Below are 23,863 nucleotides of genomic sequence, written 5' to 3' on the forward strand. Positions count from 1 at the left end.
ATATAGTGGTTCATATAGCTTTTTGATTGCGGTGAATATTATTTTTTGATCATTAAAACTGTCAAGTGGGCACCGTGTTTTCTTATTTTGTAATAATTTTTTTGTCATACAGAATAAATATCATTATAGTTTGCTAGCCTGGCTTGGCACTGGCATGAGAGTACCATAATGTTTCTGCTTTTAACTTTTCTTCTTTTCTAAAGATATTGGTGTTTTTTTTAACCCAAAACTTTGTTTTGTCTGACATAGGAGGGCATGCTTTCACTTGTGGTTACACAACCCAGCACAAGAAGCAGCAAGTTACCATGACTTACAATCATCTTCTTATCTGTTGCAGTAGAAGGATACCCTTCAAGGATGTGGGTGCATAATTATAACCTATTACCAGTCTAGCTAGTGAACCAGAATGCATTGGGTTTGCAAGTGCCTATTTGTGATGCATACATAGATGCAGTGAGCAGCATGTGCACCTATAGACAAAGTAAGCTTCAGTTATTATTTTTTTTGTGCTCATGTAAAGCGATGAAAAATCTTATAAAAAACTGAAGTTAACCAGGAATGGTTAAAACTGAATGTCACCAGGAATGTAAATGTTAGCTGTTGACAGGTTCCAAAAGCCTATGCTATGCTTATTTTAGAAACGCCAGCATTCTGATGCAATAGTTTAAGTAATTTTAATTTATCTTACCTGGCTCCCTGCCAGCATCATGTAGTAAGTCCCTGGTGAGAGCCAGCTGCAGCCCCAGTGTGTGCCTGTGTCTCTGTCTCCTCATGCATTCTTTCTTTACTCCACACCATCCCCTTCCCTGGTCTGCCTACGCAATGCACATGACAGGAAGTTGGGATGGGCAGCACAATGGCTGAGTGGGTAGCACTACAGCGTTGCAGTACTGTGGTCCTGGGTTCAAGTCCCACCCAGGTCAACATCTACAAAGAGTTTGTATGTTCTCTCCGTGTTTCCGTGGGTTTCCTCCCAGACTGGTAGGTTGATTAGATTGTGAGCCCCATGGGGATAGGGACTGATTTGGCAAACCCTGTGCAGTGCTGCATAATCTGTAGGCGCTATATAAATAAAGAATTATTATTAAGAGAAGAGACTGACTTCCTGGAGGCTCACTACATGTTTCTAGCAGGGAGCAAGGTAATGTTAATTAAATATCAGTAAAATACAAAATCCGCATAGTATAGGGTATTGGAACCTTTCACCAGCTAGAAATTACATTCCCGGTTCTCTTTAAAATCTGACATGCTGACCTATTGACAGAAAATTCATTAAAAATCTTAACGAAAATTTTGTGGGAATTATTTTTAATGATAATGTAATAAAGTGAACATGTCTTAATGTTTATTTCATAGTTTGAATCTTCCGATGGTATATAGAACTGCTCTATGGTTAACTACAAGTTAATGTCATCCATTGAGTATTGTCTAGTTATACTGAAGCAGGAGTGGAAATCCCACTGTTGGCCATGAGAGGGAGACATAGTACACACTTTAACTGTAGCTTTTTGTTCTTCCTGTATATTTCATGCTAATAAAAACTGCAGATGAAAATTTTAATTTACTTGTATCTGCAATAACATCATGTAATATTTGAAGGCAATATATGCAGTGTTTAACTACATGTCCTATATTTGAAGTAGCAGAATCTGCCCACTTGGTAAAAGCTCAGGACAGTGATATGCCAATATTTAGGAATTAGCGAATAAGTGCTGTGCTGGGAGATTTCACAGTTAATCTGCCCAGTTATTGAGTCAGATGGCATCTCTGTAAGGGATTTTATCTCCCCCTCCATCTCTTTATGGATCCAACTCCTAGACATGCTGTTCCACCCACAGTTGTTCATGTAGTTTAGAGACTTGATGAAATTGTAGCAGTGAAAGGAAGGCTAGCTGGATGGGATGTGCAATGTAAGGACAGCACCTTGATGCAGTGGGGCAGTCTTGAGAGGTTTAAGCCAAGTGTCTTGCTCCAGAGACTTATTCCAGCTCTACTCTCCCAGAGCTGGGATTGTACTGCTGCAGGTGGGAGCTGCTCTTCTCTGGAGAAAAGAAGCAGGAGCAACATCTGAGCAGAGCACATGAGCTCTCCAATAAGATGATCATTGCTGCAGTAGGACTTGTGTCTGGATGCTTGTTGTAACTACACGTGTGGAAGAGACATTTAGGACAGGTGCTGGGTCTGCAACAAGCACTGCTCTAATATATAAACTGTTCACACTTACCAGAAGGGATTAAACAGGCTGCTTAATGGATGTTACACTATATTGGAGGATGCTGCTGAGATAGGACTGGTGTCAGCACCCTGGACCTACAAGGAGTCTACAGCTACAGCACTGGAAGCAGGTAGGCTCATTCACAGTAATATAATCATGGTGGGTCAACTGTTCATGATGCAAAATCATCCATATGGCTCAATGAGTGAAGTCTGAAGGTTTGGTCGGTAAAGGGTTACAGCACCCTAGCTGTGAGGACAAGTGTTTTGTGGGTTAAGTGATGCATTGCCATTAATTTTGTGCTTCATTTGTATTGTTGACTGTAGGTGTTGCCTTTGGTTGGTACCGTGCAGTCAATTATTTGGGCATGATTTCACAATTAGAGCTGGAACAGTGCTGACCTCCTGCAGAATGTGACACTCAAGCAGATGGAGTTCAGGGGACAGAAATTAATTAAGAGATAGAGTAGCGTTTTTCATGGCTCCATTCCTAAAACCGAGACTCACAATTATATTGGATATATATATATATATATATATATATATATATATATATATATATATATATGAGTTTAAAATGTCCATGTAAGTAATGAAGTCTGAAGGTGTTATGTTTTTTGAAGTGCTACCACAATGCAGAATTTGGGAATCTTTTGTAGATGTTTGTTTGCTAATTTGAATGCAGCATATGCTAGTGTAGACTAAGTGAATTCCTATTACCTAGGCTATTACTATATTACTATTCTGCAGCATCTGAATATCTTCTATTACACTGTATTTGTATCACTTGTTCTGAAATGTCTACATAAAATATGATCATAACTTTATAACTATAGACGTGTGAAAAGTGTAAATTGATATTTTTTCAAAATATTATAATAAATTGCCCCATACATAATTATCTATCAGTGTGTTTAGATACCCGGCATCCTAGCTATAATTAGGCATTGACAATAGGATTACAATACTTGTCTGTGTTGTGACTAGAACTTTGAACAAAAATTTGTTTTGGAATATATTTTCCTTGTGATTTATAGTTTTTGACTAGTATTAAAGTGACCAAACAAAAATGATGGCAGTTACACTGCTTTTCTTAGAGATATTTTATAGCAGCAAATCACTATAGGCAAAGTGTTCATTGTTGTTTAGTTCTAATTACCAGCTCAAGTGCATTGTAAGTGGGTGTTCAGGTTGGTCCTTATATTGGACACCCAGTTTATAACCTTTAGAACGTCTATTCAATAACCACATCTCTTGTACAAATACATGAACAATGTGTTTATCCATCTTTAACATCATGTTAATTCAGGATAGTTTATTTAATTTTCCCTTTTTAAGGTTATTTTTGAGGGACTGTAAAAAAGATTTGTATCCAAAATTGTATTACTTTTTGGTCCTAATTTTGTGGCATAATTTGCGGTCCTGTCATTTTCTACATTGAATTGATGGGTGGGCATGATCTGCTTGCCTGTATCCAAATCCTTTATGCTGCTTATTCAGGCCCTGACAATGGGGGTCCTCCAGAGCAAACAGCAGAGCTATCCACAGTCCTGGCTAACTGAAAGGATCTTTACTCTTATTTTCACTACCTTTTTGTGTGTTCACATATGTTTTTTTTTATATGTTTATGGTTTTGTTGCAAATTAAATTATTGGGTTACAGTACTCACAGTGCCGTGTAAAATGTGGTTTCTGCTGTATGGTTCTTGGCCAGATGACAAACCAGTATGTGACTTATCCAGAGTTTTTGGAGAAATGTGTGGATCCTGATGGGAAAGAATTGCCCATGGGACTAAAAGATATACTGTATAGTAAAAAACATAAATAAACTAAAAAAACAACAAATAGCTGAAGGCCTAAGGCACATGGATATATTGGACTGGAATACACTTTGAATGTTGATAATAAAATCCTAAAATATTAATCAGAAATATAAATACATTCGAGAAGTGCATCTTCATCTCTTATAGTGCCCATGTATTCAGGTTAAATACATGTAAATACCTATAAGAGTAGATTTAGCCCTATTTAGCAGATTTGTGGGCTGATTTGTTACTTGTTATGATTTTTAATGTGAATTGATTTTCATTGGATCTCGCCATATTCGCTGTGTATAAATGACCTTGTAATAATTAAGAGAATGTCATCATTTCAGGTACTTGTAAAATAATGGTCTATTGTAAATCAGCAAGGCATTTGCATCTTGTCAAAAACATTAGTCATACACAATCAAAAGTGCGATTTGTACATAATTTAGGCCTGAGTTTACACAATTGCCAACAGGAAAGTTTTGTTATGTGCATGTGTACACAAAAAGAAAAATCTGCGACAAATATATATATAAGACATGTGCTTTTACTATGACTGTGGTAATACACAATTTTAGGAATTCTGCAGTGGAAAATACATGTATACAGCTCCCATTTGTGTTACTAGAAACTCTCTCCTTCATCAAGAAATGACATTGCATGTGATTGTCTGCTACATTGGTGAGTTTATCTCTGAGGGCCGCTCATGCTTATGCCAAGCAGGTGCTGCTTATATGGGGTGTTTTATGCAAGTCAATATACCAGCCATCTGCATAAACTAGCACACATTAAGTAAAGTAAATTGATCAATGCAGTAATATTGGAGCTGCTCCGACCGTGAGCGCCCTTACTGATGCGTTTCTGTTTAAAGGTACAAGGAAACTTTTTAAAATTAAAGTTATACAATAAAGGGGAACTTGAAAAAAGGTTCTAAGTTATTGTATATTACAGAATATACAGTAGGGACCATATTAAACAAAACTCTACATTCTTTATTTATCCGTCAGGAATATACAAAATCCATACCATGCTAAACATATCAATTTAACATTTAACCCACCCTATATCTCCTTTTTCCTCATGCAGGAGAGAACGTTTTGTTCCATTTCAGTCCATTGAGTGCTGTGTTATGTTATTCAAGGTATTATGTTATTCAAAATGATAGTTTGGGTTTGGTATAAGCCTTCCTGACTTGTAACAAACTAAGCGCTCTCCCAACAAGGCAGATGACTGCTGTATTATACAGCAGACACCTGCCATTAACTGCTGGCGTTTATCGCTGTAGTGATAGTTGCCATGGTCGAACCCAGCCATAGCTGCATACAGATGGGCTGTTATCCTGGCAGGCAACTAGCGTTGTCATTCGGCATTTTCTATTACAGCAAGCTAGAATATATTAGCCAATCTATTAATATCTAATAATAATAATCCCATTCAGAGTGATGGAAAAAATGGTGAATAAATGACAAGTTGGACTTTTTGAATTTTTTTTCCATTTTGCCACCGATAAAAATTCTCATAAAAAGTGATGAAAAGGCTGTACAGTTCTGAAAGTAGTATCACTGAAAACAATAACTCATCGTGCAAACATGACACAATGGGGGTCATTTACTAAGGGCCGATTAGTGTTTTCCTGACGCGTTACCCAAATATTTCCGATTTGCGCCGATTTTCCCTGTATTACCCCGGGATTTTGGCGCACGCGATCGGATTTTGGCGCATCGGCACTGGCATGCACGCAACGGAAATCGGGGGGTGTGGCCGCACGAAAACCCGATGGATTCGGAAAAACCGCCGCATTTAAAAAACAAAAAGTGTTGCGGAGCTTGCACTTACCTTCACCAGGAATAGGCCGGTGTACTTGAGTGCATTTCAGCGGACTTCAGCGCAGCAGCGCCACCTGGTGGACGTCGGAGGAGCTACCTTAGTGAATCCTGTCCGGACCCGAAACCACCGCAGAGAACGCGCTGCTGGATCGCGAATCGACCGGTAAGTAAATGTGCCCCAATGTGCAGCTCCATAAACCAAAGCATAACAAAGTAAAGTTAGAAGCGTATAGTTATACATGTTTTAAAAGGTATTTAGAAGTAACTAAACTACCGTATATAAATTTGGTATTGCCTTGATTTGTACTGACCTAAAGAATAAAGTACATGTGTCATTTGGACTGCAGAGTGAAAGCTACCTCACCCACTAAAATTAGCACAACTTTTTTTTTTTTTTGTCAATTCCCTGTCACACACTTATAAATTTGTCTCGGAGATAAAAAGCCCTTCTATGGCTCTTTAGGGTTAACAAAGAATAATCATTTTCTATACTTTGTCATTATGCCCCAGACTTTGGGAGAGCCAGTTCCCGGATGGAGGATTTTTCAGTTAAAGGGATGGGAATTTGGGCAGTCGACTTCAGTCAGGTGGGTAACTACAGCGGTAGCAGCTATAGCACCCAAACAGTCATCCCAACACACTAAAGAATGGAGGATGAGCACCATTATATACATATTATACTCCACATTGTCCAGCATGATATGTATATAACCAGGGCCAAATTGGCGAAAATTTAAATGAAATGCCTGGTAGATGTCCCTTATAGTAAAAAGGATGTATTTACACAATTTGGCCACTAGGCAGCGCATGTAAATAGAAAAGCAGCCAAGAGAGCAGAGACTCCATTATAAGTTTTCATGAAGGAAGGTAGCATTGTAAGTATTGGAGGACAAATAGGTAGCATTATAACTCTCTTATTTTTATTATACACATTAATGTTTTCTATTTTTTACAGGTTTCACTGCCCTTTGGATTATTATTACATTAAATAAAATGGTCAATCTGCGGGAGTTTTTATTTCTATAAAATATTTTTTCATTTGTGTGTATGTTATTTATTTTTACAACATTGAAGACTTAGTATAATCATATAGACGCCGACCATTACTAAGGCTGGGGCTTAGTGCTAGCACCAAGCCTCAAATAATTACCCCGGCATCCAATGCCTCCAGGGGTGTCGGTAAGAGTCGAGTACCTGCAGGAACAGACCAGCAGCAGGCTGGTTTTGCTAGGCCAGGAAGGGCCAATAACAGCGGCTCATCCTGCCCTGGTACTGTAAAGATCCAGCCTTAGTAATGGTTGTCTATAAGATTATAATATATTGGAAAAAAATACATGTCACTCAATGTTTCGGAGTATACGGGTGTATACGGGTTCTCCAGCGGGAGCACCCGCTTTTCCTCCTTTCCATCTGAGCTCCAGCGGTCATAGCACCGCATCTCATCTCCATTTCTTCTGTTACATATGACATAAGTGAGTCTGAGCCCAAAGCTAGGTCAATTCTGGAGAGTGATCTGTAATAGGCAGAGTAGCAAGAATATTGCTTAACCCCTGGGTTTCGGTATCTCCATATGTCGCACAACTCAACCTCCTCTGCCAAGCGGGCTAGCATTGTTGCGGGTGCTGACTCTGCAATGTTGCCAGTATGGAACTTGTCCCAAAAGGGATTAAGGTAGTTATTGAAGTCCCCAACAATTAATACTGGCACCACCGGAGAGCCATCCACAAATCTCATCTTCATTTTTACTTATACCTTGCAATCCGTGCAAAGACCAAAACGTTGCAAAATAATATTTTTGTTGGATTGCTATACTGTTTATTCTGGACTAAATAAATTCTCAATTTTTGACCAATAAGGAGTGCCAAGTTATCTTTTCTCTATAAGATTATAATAATTCTTTAATTTGGTAAAAATAAATAAAACACGCACAAATGATAAAATATTTTGAAATTATTGAAATAAAAAATCCCCCAGGCCCTTGGTTGACCATTTTTTTAAATTTCATAATAAACCAAAGGGTCCCAAAACTTGTAAAAAAAAAAAAAATTAATGTGTATAATAAAAATATGTAACCTGCCACTGAAACGCATGCAATTGGTAAGAAGCACCGGGTGTTTTGCATTGTTTACATGCAAAACACTGGGTACTCGCTACTGATTGCATGTGTTTGCATATAACAGATCAGGACAAGCCTTCTCGTAGAACTTAAAGATGCTCTCCGGTAATAGCAAGGTGGGCCTGGTCCACAGGATAGGGCCTAACTTGCTGATCAGTGGCGGACTCAGTGATGGGACCCCAACGGATCACTGAGACCATCACTGATCAGCAAGTTAAGCCCTATTGTGTGGATAGGACGTATCTTGCTATCACCAGACTTCAGACAACCCCTAACTTAAGCAGAATCCCCACAAATGTATGCATGTGCTGCTACGCCCAGACGGGCATATGTCTGGTGCGATGCAGAGAGGTCATCCTTCCACTCTCCATAGAGATGCACGGCATATTGCCATGCACACTGGGAAAGATAGGACATGTTCTATCTTTTCCCTGTATACGGAGCGATACTGTGTCACAAATGTGCGGCACTGTTTTGCTCCGTGCGGCCATTGCCGTTTATGGGGGACATATGTACGGCCGCAAGCTTACGGCCGTACATACGTCCCCCATAGATAGCAATGGCCGCACAGATCAAAACAGTGCCGCACACATGAGGACATGTCTTATCTTTTCCTGTGTTACGGGCTGTGCGCAATGCATTGTAATGGAGATCGGAGGGGCCACCCCTCTCCATCGTGACGGACGGCATATGTCAGTTTAAATGCGCCCTTAGAGCCGAGGTGGTGCTCTAAGGTTTAACAAAGGCAGCAGTGAAGACCCCTGCCCCACCAAAGGTGCCTTCCTGTCACAGAGCACCAGAGGTGCTCTAAGGGTTAACAAATACAGAAGTGGTTATCTCTGCTCCACTGAAGGTGCCTGTGTCAGGAAGGCACCTTCAGTGGGACAGGGATCTTTACTTTGTTGACCCACAGCAGTGCACTGCTCCTCTTCCTCCTTTGCGCTGCACCTCCTCATGCCACATGGCACCGCTGTAGGAACACACTGCCAGCCAACAGGAAGTGTGTGTTGCCTTTTGCCCTTGGCAGTTGTGTGCACCCTTTGGGTGTACTTTTTAAGTATCTTTATCGTATTGTTGTCCTGTGGTTATTGTGTTTTTTACTTTTGGTATATAAATTAACTTCATGTTTTATGTTTAGTCCCGTGTACGCATCCAACTTTTGTCTTTTCTTTGGTTTATACAGTCTTCTTGGGATGCATGGACATATGATTATCATTCCACATTGATAGTGCCAGTCGTTATTCTTGTTTTTCCGAAGTGTGTATTGGCGCGGCACGTGGCTGGAAGGGGTGTTCACTGGCACCCTACGGCCATTAAAGGCGGCACCTGGTGGCGCCGCAAAATTAACTATATTGGAGGAAGCGGCAAGGTGAATGATATTTCACCTGTGTGCCACCCCCTTAAGGGACTGGACACCTGTTGCCTGAGGCGAGATTCTTTTTGTTGGACAAAAACATGTTTATTGATCAATCATCAGTATACATAGATTAATTCAAACTAACAAAACAACGAATCTTACAGTAGGTTGCTGATTATTACAATATATAAATGAGATCAACATTATTTCCTAAACATGAAAATGTCGGCAAGATGTGTTTTGGGAGGAGAAATCCTCCCTTCAACCTACTTCTCCAAATACTTAATATGGATATTCTCATCTCGCCTCGGCACAGATGCGGCACTGTATATAACAGTGCACATCTTCCACAGTAGGATACACGCTGCGCAACTGGCAGCTCGATACATGAAGAGGCAGAAGCCTCTTCATGTATCGGGCTGCGAATTTGCAGCGGCGGGGCTATCATACGCTGGCGCACGAGCGCCAGCGTATGATAAATATCCCCCCTAGTGCCTATTTCAGAGCAAAAAATTATAAGACATTGGGGCAGATTTACTTACCCGATCCAGCAGCACATTCTCTGTGGAGGATTCGGGTCTTCCGGCGATTCATTAAGGTATTGCACCCGATGTCCACCAGGTGTCGCTGCTGCGCTGAAGTCTGTCGGAGTTCACTGGAGTTCACGATCCGGTTTTTCCGAATCCTTCGTGTTTTCTGACGGCCACGCCCCGATTTCCATCGCGTGCATGCCGGCGCCGATGCGCAACAATCCGATCGCGTGTGCCAAAAACCCGGGGCAATTCAGGGAAAATCAGCGAAAAACGGTAATATTCAGGTAACCCGACGGAAAAACGTGATTCTGGCCCTTAGTAAATGACCCCCATTGTCTTGTTTTCAGGGAAACAGGGTATGTTCACTCTATAATCTATAATCTATATATGCTATATGTCTGCATATGGTACTGTATTTGTGTATATGTGATGTGTGTATATAATCTATATGTATGTGCATATGTGATATAGAAATGCTATATGGTGTGTTTTATGTGTATATACTGTGAGTGTGTATAAGAAGTATACATACAGTATATACACATATTATACACATATACAGTCTATATATGTGCATGTATCTGTGCATAAATATGTGTGCATCAGTTTATAAATGTGTGTATGTGTTTAAGATTGTGGAACTGTGTATGAGTGTTCTTCACTGTATGCATATATATATGTGTATATAAATGTGTGTGATTGTAAATGAATGAGTGAATGTACAAATATCTATTTTTTAGGGAGAAGGGGGGCCCTATTCAGAAATCTGCTATGGGGCCCTGCCTCTCCTAGTTACGCCACGGACTTCAGTACTAAACTCTTATCCCCATGACTTTGTACAACCATTTTATATCTCACTTCAATGTTGAATGGAACTGGAATGTTCAATCTGCTTTACAACATATTGTTTGTGGTTTATTAGACCAATTTCTGCTGACAGTTTCCTTTAATCTTCTAAATCTATATAACCATGATCAGAGTAAGGCTATATTCACACTGCCGTTGCCCGCCCGTACCGTACCGTAGCGGGCAACGGCAGTGTACGGGGAGAGGAGGAAGAGGTGAGCGCAGCTCACCCCCGCCCCTCTCCATAGCAACCTATGGCGCACGGCGCCGTATTACGGGAAAAGATAGGACCGGTCCTATCTTTTTCCCGGGTACGGAACGGTACGGCACGTGTGCGGCACCGTACCGCTCCCGTAGGGTGCCGTGCGCCCATAGAAGTGTATGGGGGACGTATATCGGCCGTATATACGGCGGCCGTATATACGTCCCCCATACGTTCGTGTGAATATAGCCTAATAGGTGACATTTTATGCAAATAATATATACGGATACATTTTACTATAGCTCTGAAACTAAATTATCCACATAAAGTAAACATCACACCCTTGTTACCAGTTACTTCACTTATAATGTAATCAAAATGTTAGATTCATTATATTGTGCATATATTATAGAAAAAACTGTTGCTTTGGTGAATACCGATTGTTTATCCCCCATATTTAATTGCAGTAGCTATTACAATAATGATCCTGTTTTCAATTATAAACAATTTCCGTTGCTCCTTTTAATCCCTTCTGTGCCAAGAAGCCAATAATTCACTGCTACATGTCACTGAGCATTGTGGCTTTGCAAAGTATATTAAAAACACAACTGTGTATAATAAATATGTCTATAACTGGGTAAAGTAAGAACACAGTGGTGAAAATGTTTAATTAAATTAATGGGGTTTTCTGGGCTAAAATGTTGATAGCATATTTATAGAATTGGACATCAAATCAGATTTTGGGGGGTGGGGGGGGGGGTCCAACACCCCTTTGAATCAGCCATTCACAGAAACTGATAAAGAGAAAATGAAGCAGGAAGATGACAGCACCATAAATAACCTTAACGGTCCGACCATTATCAGGTTACTATAGATCCCCTTCCATTCATTTGACTGTAAACTGAGCTACAGTGACTAGACTGGACCATAAAAACACAGCTGGTGCTGGGGCGCTTGATGTTGTACCCCAACCATTAGTATATTGATGACCTATCCTTAGGATAAGTCATCAATATTTTAGTCTTGAAAAAAACCCTTACAGTTACAGTACTTGATTGATTGGTTTAGTGCATTAAACGTCTATCTGTATAACACATTGGGATTAGGATAGGAAATAGGGAATAGACGGTTCTTATTGTGACATCAGTGATAGCAGCACACCATTGTGTACAGTTGCCTTTGTTTGCACAGTACTTTATTAGTAATGCCTCATTGAATAACATTATTGTGCAGCTGTTTGTTCATTAAAATACAAGAGGAAGGAAGAGCCTGAGCCCCGCAGCACTGTAGTCTTTGTTAAGTACTGAAAGCTAAAGTGATGAAATATTGGGTGATGCTATCATTCTTGTGTCAGCACATTGGTTTGGTATGATCTATGAATGCCATTTTCAAAGACAAATTACCAATGCAAGCATTAGCACTGGATTCTTCAATTACATAAAAAACAAAGAATGGAAAAGAAATAGACCAATTCATGGAAATATAATTAACTTCTCTTCTACTTCATCCTTCAGTCTGACTCTAGTAAAAGGCTATAAAACCACAGCATTTAGTTTTACAGTCACTTATTAATCAAAAGGAAGACTATTTTATAATTGTAGTATGCTCCAGGAAGCTCCTTTTATAGTTACGGTACATGTAAGTTTAATACTGCTACTTGTGGGGTGCAGTTGGAAATATACAGGTCATGAAAGGTTTTGTTGTATATTATTGGTACACTACACAGAAATAGATCTGTGAACACTGCATTCATCTGTAAGGTGTCAGGGGGCAGAGAAGAGTCATTTTAGGTTGCCCACTTTTGGCCTAATTGATGTCACAGGTCTGGATAGCAAATGCTGAAGGACGTTTATGATGATATATATTACCAATGGGAGATAAGTCAAACTGGCAGTGGTGAGACCACTGTGACTCTTCCTTCAAGGGAACCTACCACCACATATCTACCTATAAAGGCAGATCGGGTGGTAGGTGCATCTATAGGACGTGAGGATAGCCCTTTTAAGGGCTAATCCTCACGTCCCCACAATCTTTTGATAACTTTTATTTAGCTAATATGTAAATTTTCTACAGAGGCTACTGGGGCAATGAGTAGTCGGAGCTGAAGCTACACGTTGCGGCTACTCAACGCCCCAGTAGCCTCTTTGTTCCCCCTACCAGAAATCTTTGGCGTACAGCTTTGAGGAGCATGGAGTAGCCGCGACGTTTACTTCAGCTCCGACTACTCCACGCCCCAGTAGCCTCTGTAGAAAATTTGCATATTAGCTAAATAAAAGTTATCAAAAGATTGTTGGGACATGAGGATTAGCCCTTAAAAGGGCTATCCTCACTTTCTGTAGATGTACCTAGCACCCAATCTACCTTTATAGCTAGGTTCTCTTTAAGTCATTAGTATCCAGCAGTCAAAGTTATATTTCTGCAGAATGCTGAGTCTCCTAGAATATAGAATTACATCAGTGTAATCCTTAACAGGATGGTTTGTGGGGTCTGAATGCAGGGAGATTTCCTAAATACTTGTAAAAGAACATGCAAAAGAATATTTTGGTGCATCTTTGTGGTGTCTGTGAGATTTGGTACATCCCCAGTTTTAAAACCCAGTGGGGGTCATTTACTAAGGGCCCGAATTGTGTTTTTCCATCGGGTTACTCGAATATTACCTTTTTGCGCCGATTTTCCCTGAATTGCCCGAGTTTTTGGCGCACGCGATCGGATTATGGCGCATCGTGCCGGCATGCATGCAACGGAAATCGGGGGGCAGGGCCATAAGAAAACATGACGGATTCGGAAAAACCGCCATATTTTTTTTAAAAAAAGTGTTGCTTGACACGAACTTACCTGCACCCATGATAGCTTGGTGAACTCCAGTGAACTCTGATGGACTTCAGCGGACTATCTTAGTGAATTGCCGGAAGACCCGAATCCTCCACAGAGAATGCGCCGCTGGATCGCGACGGGACCGGGTAAGTAAATCTGCCCCAGTATGTTCTTGAATGACCATCACTACTAACACTGTTAAAAATTAGGGTACACCAGGCTCTCCTCCACAGGAAATAGCAATGTTCATATAAAAATGAAAAGTAATTTGCATTCAAAAGAAAGACATGCTTATAATGTGGTGTATTTTGCCTACAAGGACATATGTTAAGTTTAAGTTGTGGTTGTGGCTAAAACCAGCACACAAAGCAGAGGTCGTAACAAATCAGCTCCCAGTTTGCGGTATTTTTTTTTAACTTATAAAAGCATGCATAGCTAAATTCCCTCCCCCCACCCCCCCCGAAAGAAAAAACCCTATATATACAACCAGCATACATTTGCAGGAAGAATACAAGAAGACTGGCGTAATGCAATTCGTAAAACGGTTTCATTGTTACTTGAGATGGAATATGGAAATGTATTTACTAAAACAGACAAATCGGGAAAGCCAACAGATCCTTTTTATTAATTACCTATGAAATGTATCATATTTGTAAAATGTTTACCACAAAGAAAATTAGGTAAAAAAAACTATATAGAAAAATAGGAAAAGGGCTACAGAAAGTGTCCACATTTTTTTACAATTAAACAGTAAATAGAAGAGTATTCGGTCACATTGTAAGAAGATAATAACTAAGTGGAGAGCACTTCACTATCTCTGCTGCACAAAACAACAAATTCTTCTGTGATAAATAAGTTCATTTCAGTGTAAAGTGAGCATTGGTTATTATGTACAAGTAAATTGTTATCCCCCTTTAGTACATTTCCTTTTCTAAGGCATTTTGTTCTGTACTCGGCTATTTTAAGCTCCTAGTTGTGCAAAATAACAGTCTCTCAGCACATACTGTACCTCTTTTTGTAACATACTGAGGCATGCAGATTTTTTCTCTATATAATTTAAATAGTTTTGCACATCAAACACAAAAATGAAATAGTTTTAATGCAGCTTTGTCTTAAAATTTCTGTGGTCTGGTCTGACGACTTGTGCTGCTCTGTTGTGGTGGCAGATGATGTAATGATAAGTAACTACAGGAGATGCTGGCACTGGGATGGAGGGAGACAGCTGAGATCAGGACCACCATAAAGGAAGAAATAGTCTGGCTGCTGTCAAAGGGCCCGCCAAGTAAATGAGGCCAAGGAGTCACAGAGTACTCACTTAATCTTCCCTTCTGGAATGGAGACAGCTTTGAATCAGTGCAGAAGTCTTCTGTCTTATCAGGATCTGCAGTAACCGATACCGATCTGTGGGCCCTGCCAAGAGAGGGTTTTACAGCCTTTCACACACACTCCTTGAAGCTACTGGTGACAGAATGTATGGGGATTGAGGGATGGGCATCAGTCAGGGGGAGACGGCCAGGTGCTGGGGCAAGAGAAACTGAGAGTGCATTCACATGTTCAGTTTGTCACATGTTTTTCACATGTTCAGATGCAGTTTTTGAAGCCAAAAGCAGGTGTGGATTATAATAGTTGAGACAATATCATTGAAGGAAACTGTACCTAAAAAAAAACTAAACGTGCAAACGCATCCTCAGCTGTCACATCTCCCAGGTGTCTTCTCCTGCTGCCTTAAGTTCCTTCCTATTGACTTTCTCTGTGATGACCGGGTTGGTTAGTTCCTGAATTGATCAGGTATTGATTACAGAAAAGAAAAAGCTATAGTGATAACATGGAAAGTCTGGTGAGGAAACAACTGCTCTGTATACAGTGAGTGCTGAAATAAGCAGCTATATACTGTGCTATTACCATGTATAGTACATATAGTACCATGTCCCCATTTTTATTTTTTCCTTAACAGGGCTGAAAATGAGATCTTGTAATCTTTTGGACAAAGTACTTCCAACTCTCAGTATTTAATAGTCTATACAATTATACTTTACAATATCTGGGATAAACCATGATACATATAACAACTCAGATCTTTTGTTTAGTATTAGAGATGGGCGAAACAAAGTGGAATTTGATACAAATTTCACGGAAAATTTGATTTGCCACGAATCTGAAGTTTATGCTGATTCGTGGGAACGAAGTTTTTTTTTCACTTTTCACTAAATGGGCGCGAGCAGATTGTGTTACAGGGTACAGAGAACTCTGGGAAGGAGAAAGGAACACCTCCAATGACATCTGCAGACCTGTAAGCCAATCAGCGAACGGCAGGCTTATGTGATGTCAAACAGCCCTACAAAGCCATTTGCAATCTCGGGATTTCTCACTGCATGTGCTGTCTATAGCGTCTAGCTGCTTTTACTGTATTGTGCTGTAGTGATTTCTGCTCCTCTCCCAGGGTGTGCGTTTAGGGGGATCTGTATAAAGTTCTTTTTTGTTACTGAAGCAACTAGAAAGAAATCTGTTTCATATCACAGAGTTGATTTCTGGACCTTTCCCAGGGTGTGCATTTTGGGGCATCTGTATAACGCAAATTACAATAGTTTTTTGTTGCTAAAGTTGAGAGCAAGAAATACATGCCAAATCCACGTAGTTTATAGAGTGATTTTTGCTCCAATTGCAGGGTGTCCATTGTGGGGTATCTGTATAATGCAAATTCCAAAACTTTTTTGTTGCAAAAGTTGAGAGCAAGAAATACATGTCAAACACACATAGTTTATAGAGTGGTTTTCGCTCCAATTACAGGGTGTCCATTGTGGGGTATCTGTATAATGCAAATTTCCATACTTTTTTGTTGCTAAAGTTGAGAGAAAGAAATACGTTTCAAATCCACGTAATTGATTAACCACTATGTCAGACAGAAAGGTGGCAGGTGGAGCAGGCAGAGATCTCGGCACAGTAAGGGGATGTTACTCTATGAGGCCAAAACTGCCGTTGTCATCTAGTGGCAGTGTGTTGATCAACAACCCAAAGGTTGTTGATTGGTTGACTAGGTCATCCAATTCCTCAAATATAACATCTGACAACCCCAGCCAAGAGTCCGTGGGTTCGTCAGATACAACAATTAGTTGGCATGGCCCAGGAGCAGGTCAGCGGCCCTCACCTGTCCTCAGTCATGTTCATTCCCCCAGCCAGAGAGCTACTAGGTGGTATGGGCTCATTGCCACTATACAGTGTGGATGAAGTGTTTGAGGACAGTCAGAAGCTGCTTGGCAGTGAAGAGGTGGGGCAGACATCTGCTGCTTCATGCAGTAGGCAGGCTATGCATACTGACATCGTTGAGGAGAATAGCAGTGACAGGGAAAGCAAATTGACGATGATGTAGCCGAGCACACTTGGGAGCCGGGTGTAGCAAGGGATTCATCATCAGTGAGGAGGGCAGCCGCCACCAGCAGCAGCAGGACATGGAGCAGACCCTGCACCAGCAGGTGAAGGCCTACTTGAACAGCACTCTACCACCCCAGGTAGAGGATCCACTAAACAACTGGGCAGCCAAACTTGATGTGTGGCCGCAACTTGCAGAGTTTGCATTAGAGAAGCCCGGCCAGTATTGTGGCATCAGAACGGGTATTCAGTGCGGAGGGGGCCATCATTACCCCAAGGAAAACCTGCTTGTCCAACCATAGTGTAGAGAGACTGACCTTTAGATTAGATCAGCCATGATGCCTCACCAAAACATTGAGAAATAAGTCTGAATTCTAACTACCTGCCTCAGCCACTATTGTGATGCTGCCACCCCCCTGATGCCACATATCTGCTGTCAGTTGCTCCATCTGCCTCCCACCATCTTTACCAGGGACTGGAATTGTCACCCACCTCCACACTCATTGTGCCACTTTCTGACCTCCTGCTGCTGGTGGCACCTCCACGCTCTATCATTGTGCCACTCTGTGTCCTACCATGTTGCTGCCACCTCCAGAATTTGTCATTGTGCTACTCTCTGACCTCTTGCTGCTTTCACTGCCGCCTCCATGCTCTAACATTGTGCACACTGTGGCCTACCATGTTGCTGCCACTTCCCGAATTTTTCATTGTGCCACTCAGTCGCCTACCATGTTGCTGCCACCTCCCGAATTTTTCATTGTGCCACTCTCTGACCTCATGCTGCTGCTGCTGCCACTGCCACCTCCATTCTCTAACATTGTGCCACACTGTGGCCTATCATGTTGCTGCCATCTCCCGAATTTTTCATTGTGCCACTCTCTGACCTCATGCTGCTGCTGTCACTGCCGCCTCCACGCTCTAACATTGTGCCATACTGTGGCCTACTATATTGCTTCCACCTCCTAAATTTTTCATTGTGCCACTCCTCTGACCTCATGCTGCTGCTTCTGCTGCCACTGCCGCCTCCACGCTCTAACATTTTGCCACACTGTGGCCTACCATGTTGCTGCCACCTAAAGAATTTGTCGTTGTGCCACTCTCTGACCTCATGCTGCTGCTGCTGCCACTGCCACCTCCATTCTCTAACATTGTGCCACACTGTGGCCTATCATGTTGCTGCCATCTCCCGAATTTTTCATTGTGCCACTCTCTGACCTCATGCTGCTGCTGTCACTGCCGCCTCCACGCTCTAACATTGTGCCATACTGTGGCCTACTATATTGCTTCCACCTCCTAAATTTTTCATTGTGCCACTCCTCTGACCTCATGCTGCTGCTTCTGCTGCCACTGCCGCCTCCACGCTCTAACATTTTGCCACACTGTGGCCTACCATGTTGCTGCCACCTAAAGAATTTGTCGTTGTGCCACTCTCTGACCTCATGCCGCTGCTGCTGCCACTGCCACCTTTGAAGTTCTTTTTTGCAAAAGACAATATTTTAAGGGAAATTGTAATGGATGATGCATGTGGCGTCTCTAATATTCAAATTTAAATTAAAAATTTCAACTTTAAATTCTTTTCAAACTTTGAATTCTTTTCAAACTTCAAATTCATTTCAAACTTCAAATTCATTTCAAACTTCAAATTTATTGTGTCACTCTGTGGCCTACCATGTTGCTGCCAGCTCCATAAATTGTCAATGTGCCACTCTACGGCCTACTCATGCTGCTGCCAACTGACCACTATCTCCCTGGAACACCCTGTGATTTCTATAATGCTGTTTTCACCCTCCACCACTCTGTGAAGTTGCCACTATGTTTGGTTTTCCCCTTCATTAAGAAGGGCAAAATAATCAGTGACGTCGGTGCAAAATTACTGTCAACACCCCCTGCACTCTTTTGTTTTTTTTTTTACATGTATGTGCGTTTAACAGAACAGGTTTTGTTGTCATCTATGGAATCATCTGATGTGTAAAAAGATTGCACTCTTTGATGTTATAGTGGGATCTTGGCCCTTTCAAGCTGGAACAGACGTTACCTTGTCAGGTTGCATTCCTGCTTCACTTATTTGGTGAAGTTGGCCCCTGTAAGTGCCCTTGGAATTGAAGAGTGAAGCAATTCTAAGAGTGGCGGTTGTCATACTAAAACACAACATTGTTTGAAGACTAAACCACGCTCCCTATGCATATTTAAGCATGGTACAACTTTCTACAACACCCTACAGTCTCTCTACAGCCTGGAAATACCTGTTTTTTAACGTGATTCGTCATGATTCGATTCTGGCCGATTTGAATTTTTTTAAAAAATTTTGATGAATTGGGTCGAATTGAATTTCAACAAATTCACCCATCTCTATTTAGTATGCTTTAAAAAACATTACATTTTCTTATATTTGTTATCCATGGCCTCCTTCCTTTTAAAATTAACTTTTAATATTATGCTAATGTGCCTGAGGGCTACCCTAGAAGGCCTTGGGTATCCCTCAGGCTCATTAGCGTAATGTTGAAAGTTGATTTTAGAAGGAAGGAAGCCATGGATAACAAATATAAGAAGAGAACCATAGTCACTGTACCTGGGCCTATGTAAGTTACCCTGGTTTATAATGCTTGATTTTCGTGTTATATTTACTTTAACTAAAGAAACACCTCTTGTGAGGGGCGGATTAAGACTGCCGTGGGCCCTGGGCTGTATCGATATTATAGCACTTACACGTCTAGAATTCACTTCCTACATATGGTACTAGAATCAAACTTCTTGGGGAATGGAGGATGCTGTTTTCAAACTGTGGTTTGAGGACCTACAAAGGTCCCGAAAAGACGCTTGTGTACATGTGTATTGAGAGTAGATGTATGAGATCATGGGTGCAGGCCTTCTTAGTATAAAATGTAGTGGGTGGTTTGGGTCGCCATGGGTCCCCTAGAATGCGTGGGCCCCAGTCTACCTCCCCAAACCACCTATATTATAATACACAATTACACGTGACTTGCTGTGGAATGCCGTGAACCAGTCATCAAGCCATCACAATTTGTCCCAGAATTGTTTTACTCTTTACGGTTGTCTTTTTTTTTTTGCCTGTTTCTCCTATCTAATCTGCTTTATTGAGGTGCTGCACAAAAATGTGGGTGGTTTATTTGCTAATTTACCAATCCAGCACCAAAGCTCAAAAATAAGTGAAACAAGAAAAATGCAGAAATAAAAATTCACAAATGATAAATTCTCCCAATTAATGTTGCTCAGTTCACCTTGTGAATATCATATATTGGTGGTTCACACCATAGTGGTGGTCTCATAGTATAAAACTGTATACATCAGAGCTCACACTGCATCTAAAGTCTAAAACCCATCAACAACTGGGCTATGTATTGCACTGTAGTAAATAAGATAAGATAAGATAAGATAATCCTTTATTAGTCCCACAGTGGGGAAATTCACAGCGTTACAGCAGCAGAGAGGGTACAGAGAGTGAAGTACAAACTATGACAACAATAATATTAGGGATAAATGAACAAAAATAAAAGGGGGATAAAAAGACATAAAAGAGACAAGCAATGATCGGCAGTTTGATGTTTAGTCTGTGGATGGGACCTGCAGGGACTGGTTAGATGGGGGGCGCAGGTTACTTCTGTTTGGGCCTTGTTTGTTGAACAGCCTGATGGCAGCGGGGAGGAATGACTTACGATAACGCTCCCTCTCACATTTGGGGTGAAGCAATCGGTCACTGAAGGTGCTCCCCAATGCCACCACAGTCTCATGCAAGGGATGGGAGATCATGCAAATGCTGTTTTGTGAAGAATAGTCCAGGTGGCCTTGGCTGGGTTGGGATTCTTGTTTCTTAGCATGATCTTGTAGTGATATAATTAGTGACTTTACTTTTATTTTCTGGTTATAAGTTGCTGAGTTTGCAATGTCTGTGTTTGATGACACCATTATTATGGCATAATAATTTCGGCATACTCAGGACGTCATTATTGTGAATATTCAATGTGATCATTTATTTAGGAGAAAAGAAACTCATTAATATCCAAGTATATTTGTACATTGAATGGCATCCAAGGCATTACTAGACAAAGTTTGTGTAATGTGTGTGACCTCCATCATATAGCTGTTTCTGTCTAAATGTTTGTTAAATCAATTTCCTGTCTTTCTACATCTCGTCTATAAATAAAATCAATTACAATTAATTCAAGAAAATTGTAGAATGTACAATGCCACTGCTGATGCAAAGGGTTAATAGGTGTTGCAAAATGGTCCCGCTCCATATCATGGAAATCTAGTATGCAGCTGTAAGTCTCTGCCTGGGAGGCTAAGAGTTAAATGCATTATCCAATTATATGCTTTGTACTTGCTGTAATGAAGGAGCAAGCTGGTTGGACAACGTGCTTGATACCTCACAATGGGAGATGATAGTACCCCTTGTGGGTGGAAGCACATGGTCTTTCTCAAGTGTAAAGTTCCAGACGTCAGGTTTGTCAAGGAAGTCAGTCCAGGAAGCAAAGGTGTCTCAGGCAAGCTGCCTTACACCATGGCCAGTCAGGAGGCTAGACCCAAAACAGAGGTCCACATCAGTTCTCTGTTCCATCCCTACCAGCCTAGCCTGAAGCTATTTACCAGGCTGCGAGCACACCTTCCTGAGGACCAGAACTCCAACCAGCTTCCTCCAACCAGCTACTGTTTTGCTGCTGTTAAGGCCGTTGCCAAGTTTCCAGTAAAGAACTGTAACTTCACCAACATGACTCTGAGTAATGCCTGGATCCAGCTGTACACCATCACAAGCACACCTTCCCTCATCCCAGGGGTTGGCCCAGGAAGAAACCTACTTTGTCAGCCTCTCCCTCCATTTTCTTGCACACACCACCTGCTGTAGACCTGCCAGGCTATGGATGTGGCCTCCGCTCCTGATACCAAGCCCCGTGAACATCGCCGTACGCAAGGTCACATTAGCCAGCCATTCCGGTAATCAGGACCCCGGCTTCCTCCAGCTACCGAAAAAGGTCAAGCCCTGGTGGGGGGTGTTGCAAATGCAGTAAGTGTAGCATAAAATAATTTTATGGTATCCACCTTGCATAGTGTGGACAGAGGAAGGGGGATATAAGACCAATGCAGAAGAAATGGTTTTGACTCTGATAGCTCAATACAAGGAAAAAGGGAAAACAGAACACGGAAGGAAACAACCCTGGATTCGATGTAAGCAATAAGAGGGGTATAATAGGTTAAAAGATTTCTAGATGTTCTCTTGCATTGACAGTCACATAAATATGCTTCTTCCAACTCTGTTTTGAAGTTGGAGAATTCTATTAATATCACCTCCCGCTGGTCGACACAGGTACCTTCCCGCCGGCGTCACATACTCCTGATACTTCCTCCGCTTCCTGCTCCGATTCCCCCCTCCTCTTGCTCCGATCCCCCCCCCCGATCCCCTCCCCTCCACCGGTTCTGATTTTCCCCCCTCCTCCAGCTCCGATCCCTCCCGGCTCCGTTCTCCCCCTGGTTCCGTCCCCCACCGGCTCTGGTTTCGGGGCTGTGGTTCCCCGGCTCCGGTCCCCTACCCCCAGTTCCGGTTCCAGGCCGCTCGCCAACCCCCAACCCCCGCCGAACCTGCCAAGATGAAGAAAAGAAGAAATAAGTATGTTATTTTCTATGTATATGTATGTATATATGTATTTATGTAAAGATGTATGTATATTTATATGTGTGTATATGTATAATGTGTGTATGTGTATATTTATATATATATGTGTAGTGAATATATATATATATATATATATATATATATATATATATATATATATATATATATATATATATATATCTGTGTGTGTATATAAATATCTGTGTGTATATATATATATATATATATATATATATATATATATATTTATATATGTGTGTGTATATATACACTCACCGGCCACTTTATTAGGTACATCTGTCCAACTGCTCGTTAACACTTAATTTCTAATCAGCCAATCACATGGCGGCAACTCAGTGCATTTAGGCATGTAGACATGGTCAAGACAATCTCCTGCAGTTCAAAGCGAGCATCAGTATGGGGAAGAAAGGTGATTTGAGTGCCTTTGAACGTGGCATGGTTGTTGGTGCCAGAAGGGCTGGTCTGAGTATTTCAGAAACTGCTGATCTACTGGGATTTTCATGCACAACCATCTCTAGGGTTTACAGAGAATGGTCCGAAAAAGAAAAAAGATCCAGTGAGCGGCAGTTCTGTGGGCGGAAATGCCTTGTTGATGCCAGAGGTCAGAGGAGAATGGGCAGACTGGTTCGAGCTGATAGAAAGGCAACAGTGACTCAAATCGCCACCCGTTACAACCAAGGTAGGCAGAAGAGCATCTCTGAATGCACAGTATGTCGAACTTTGAGGCAGATGGGCTACAGCAGCAGAAGACCACACTAGGTGCCACTCATTTCAGCTAAGAACAGGAAACTGAGGCTACAATTTGCACAAGCTCATCGAAATTGGACAGTAGAAGATTGGAAAAACGTTACCTGGTCTGATGAGTCTAGATTTCTGCTGCGACATTCGGATGGTAGGGTCAGAATTTGGCGTCAACAACATGAAAGCATGGATCCATCCTGCCTTGTATCAACGGTTCAGGCTGGTTGTGGTGGTGTCATGGTGTGGGGAATATTTTCTTGGCACTCTTTGGGCCCCTTGGTACCAATTGAGCATCGTTGTTGCTGACCCTGTTTATCCCTTTATGACCACAATGTACCCAACATCTGATAGCTACTTTCAGCAGGATAATGCGCCATGTCATAAAGATGGAATC

The 23,863-nt window shown here is 41.4% G+C and overlaps 1 protein-coding gene across 1 annotated transcript in view; it reads left to right on the plus strand.

Moving 5' to 3' along the window:
- The first annotated feature begins 1,736 nt into the window (after positions 1-1,736).
- The window catches only part of TAFA2 (TAFA chemokine like family member 2), a 144,550-nt gene continuing 122,423 nt past the window's right edge, over positions 1,737-23,863 (plus strand). Inside the window, exon 1 of the mRNA XM_072146813.1 lies at positions 1,737-2,345. The gene's annotated coding sequence lies outside the window, so the exon portion shown is untranslated. The remainder of the gene's footprint in view (positions 2,346-23,863) is intronic.

This window comes from Engystomops pustulosus, chromosome 4 (genome assembly GCF_040894005.1).
Source record: "Engystomops pustulosus chromosome 4, aEngPut4.maternal, whole genome shotgun sequence".
NCBI lineage: Eukaryota > Metazoa > Chordata > Amphibia > Anura > Leptodactylidae > Engystomops > Engystomops pustulosus.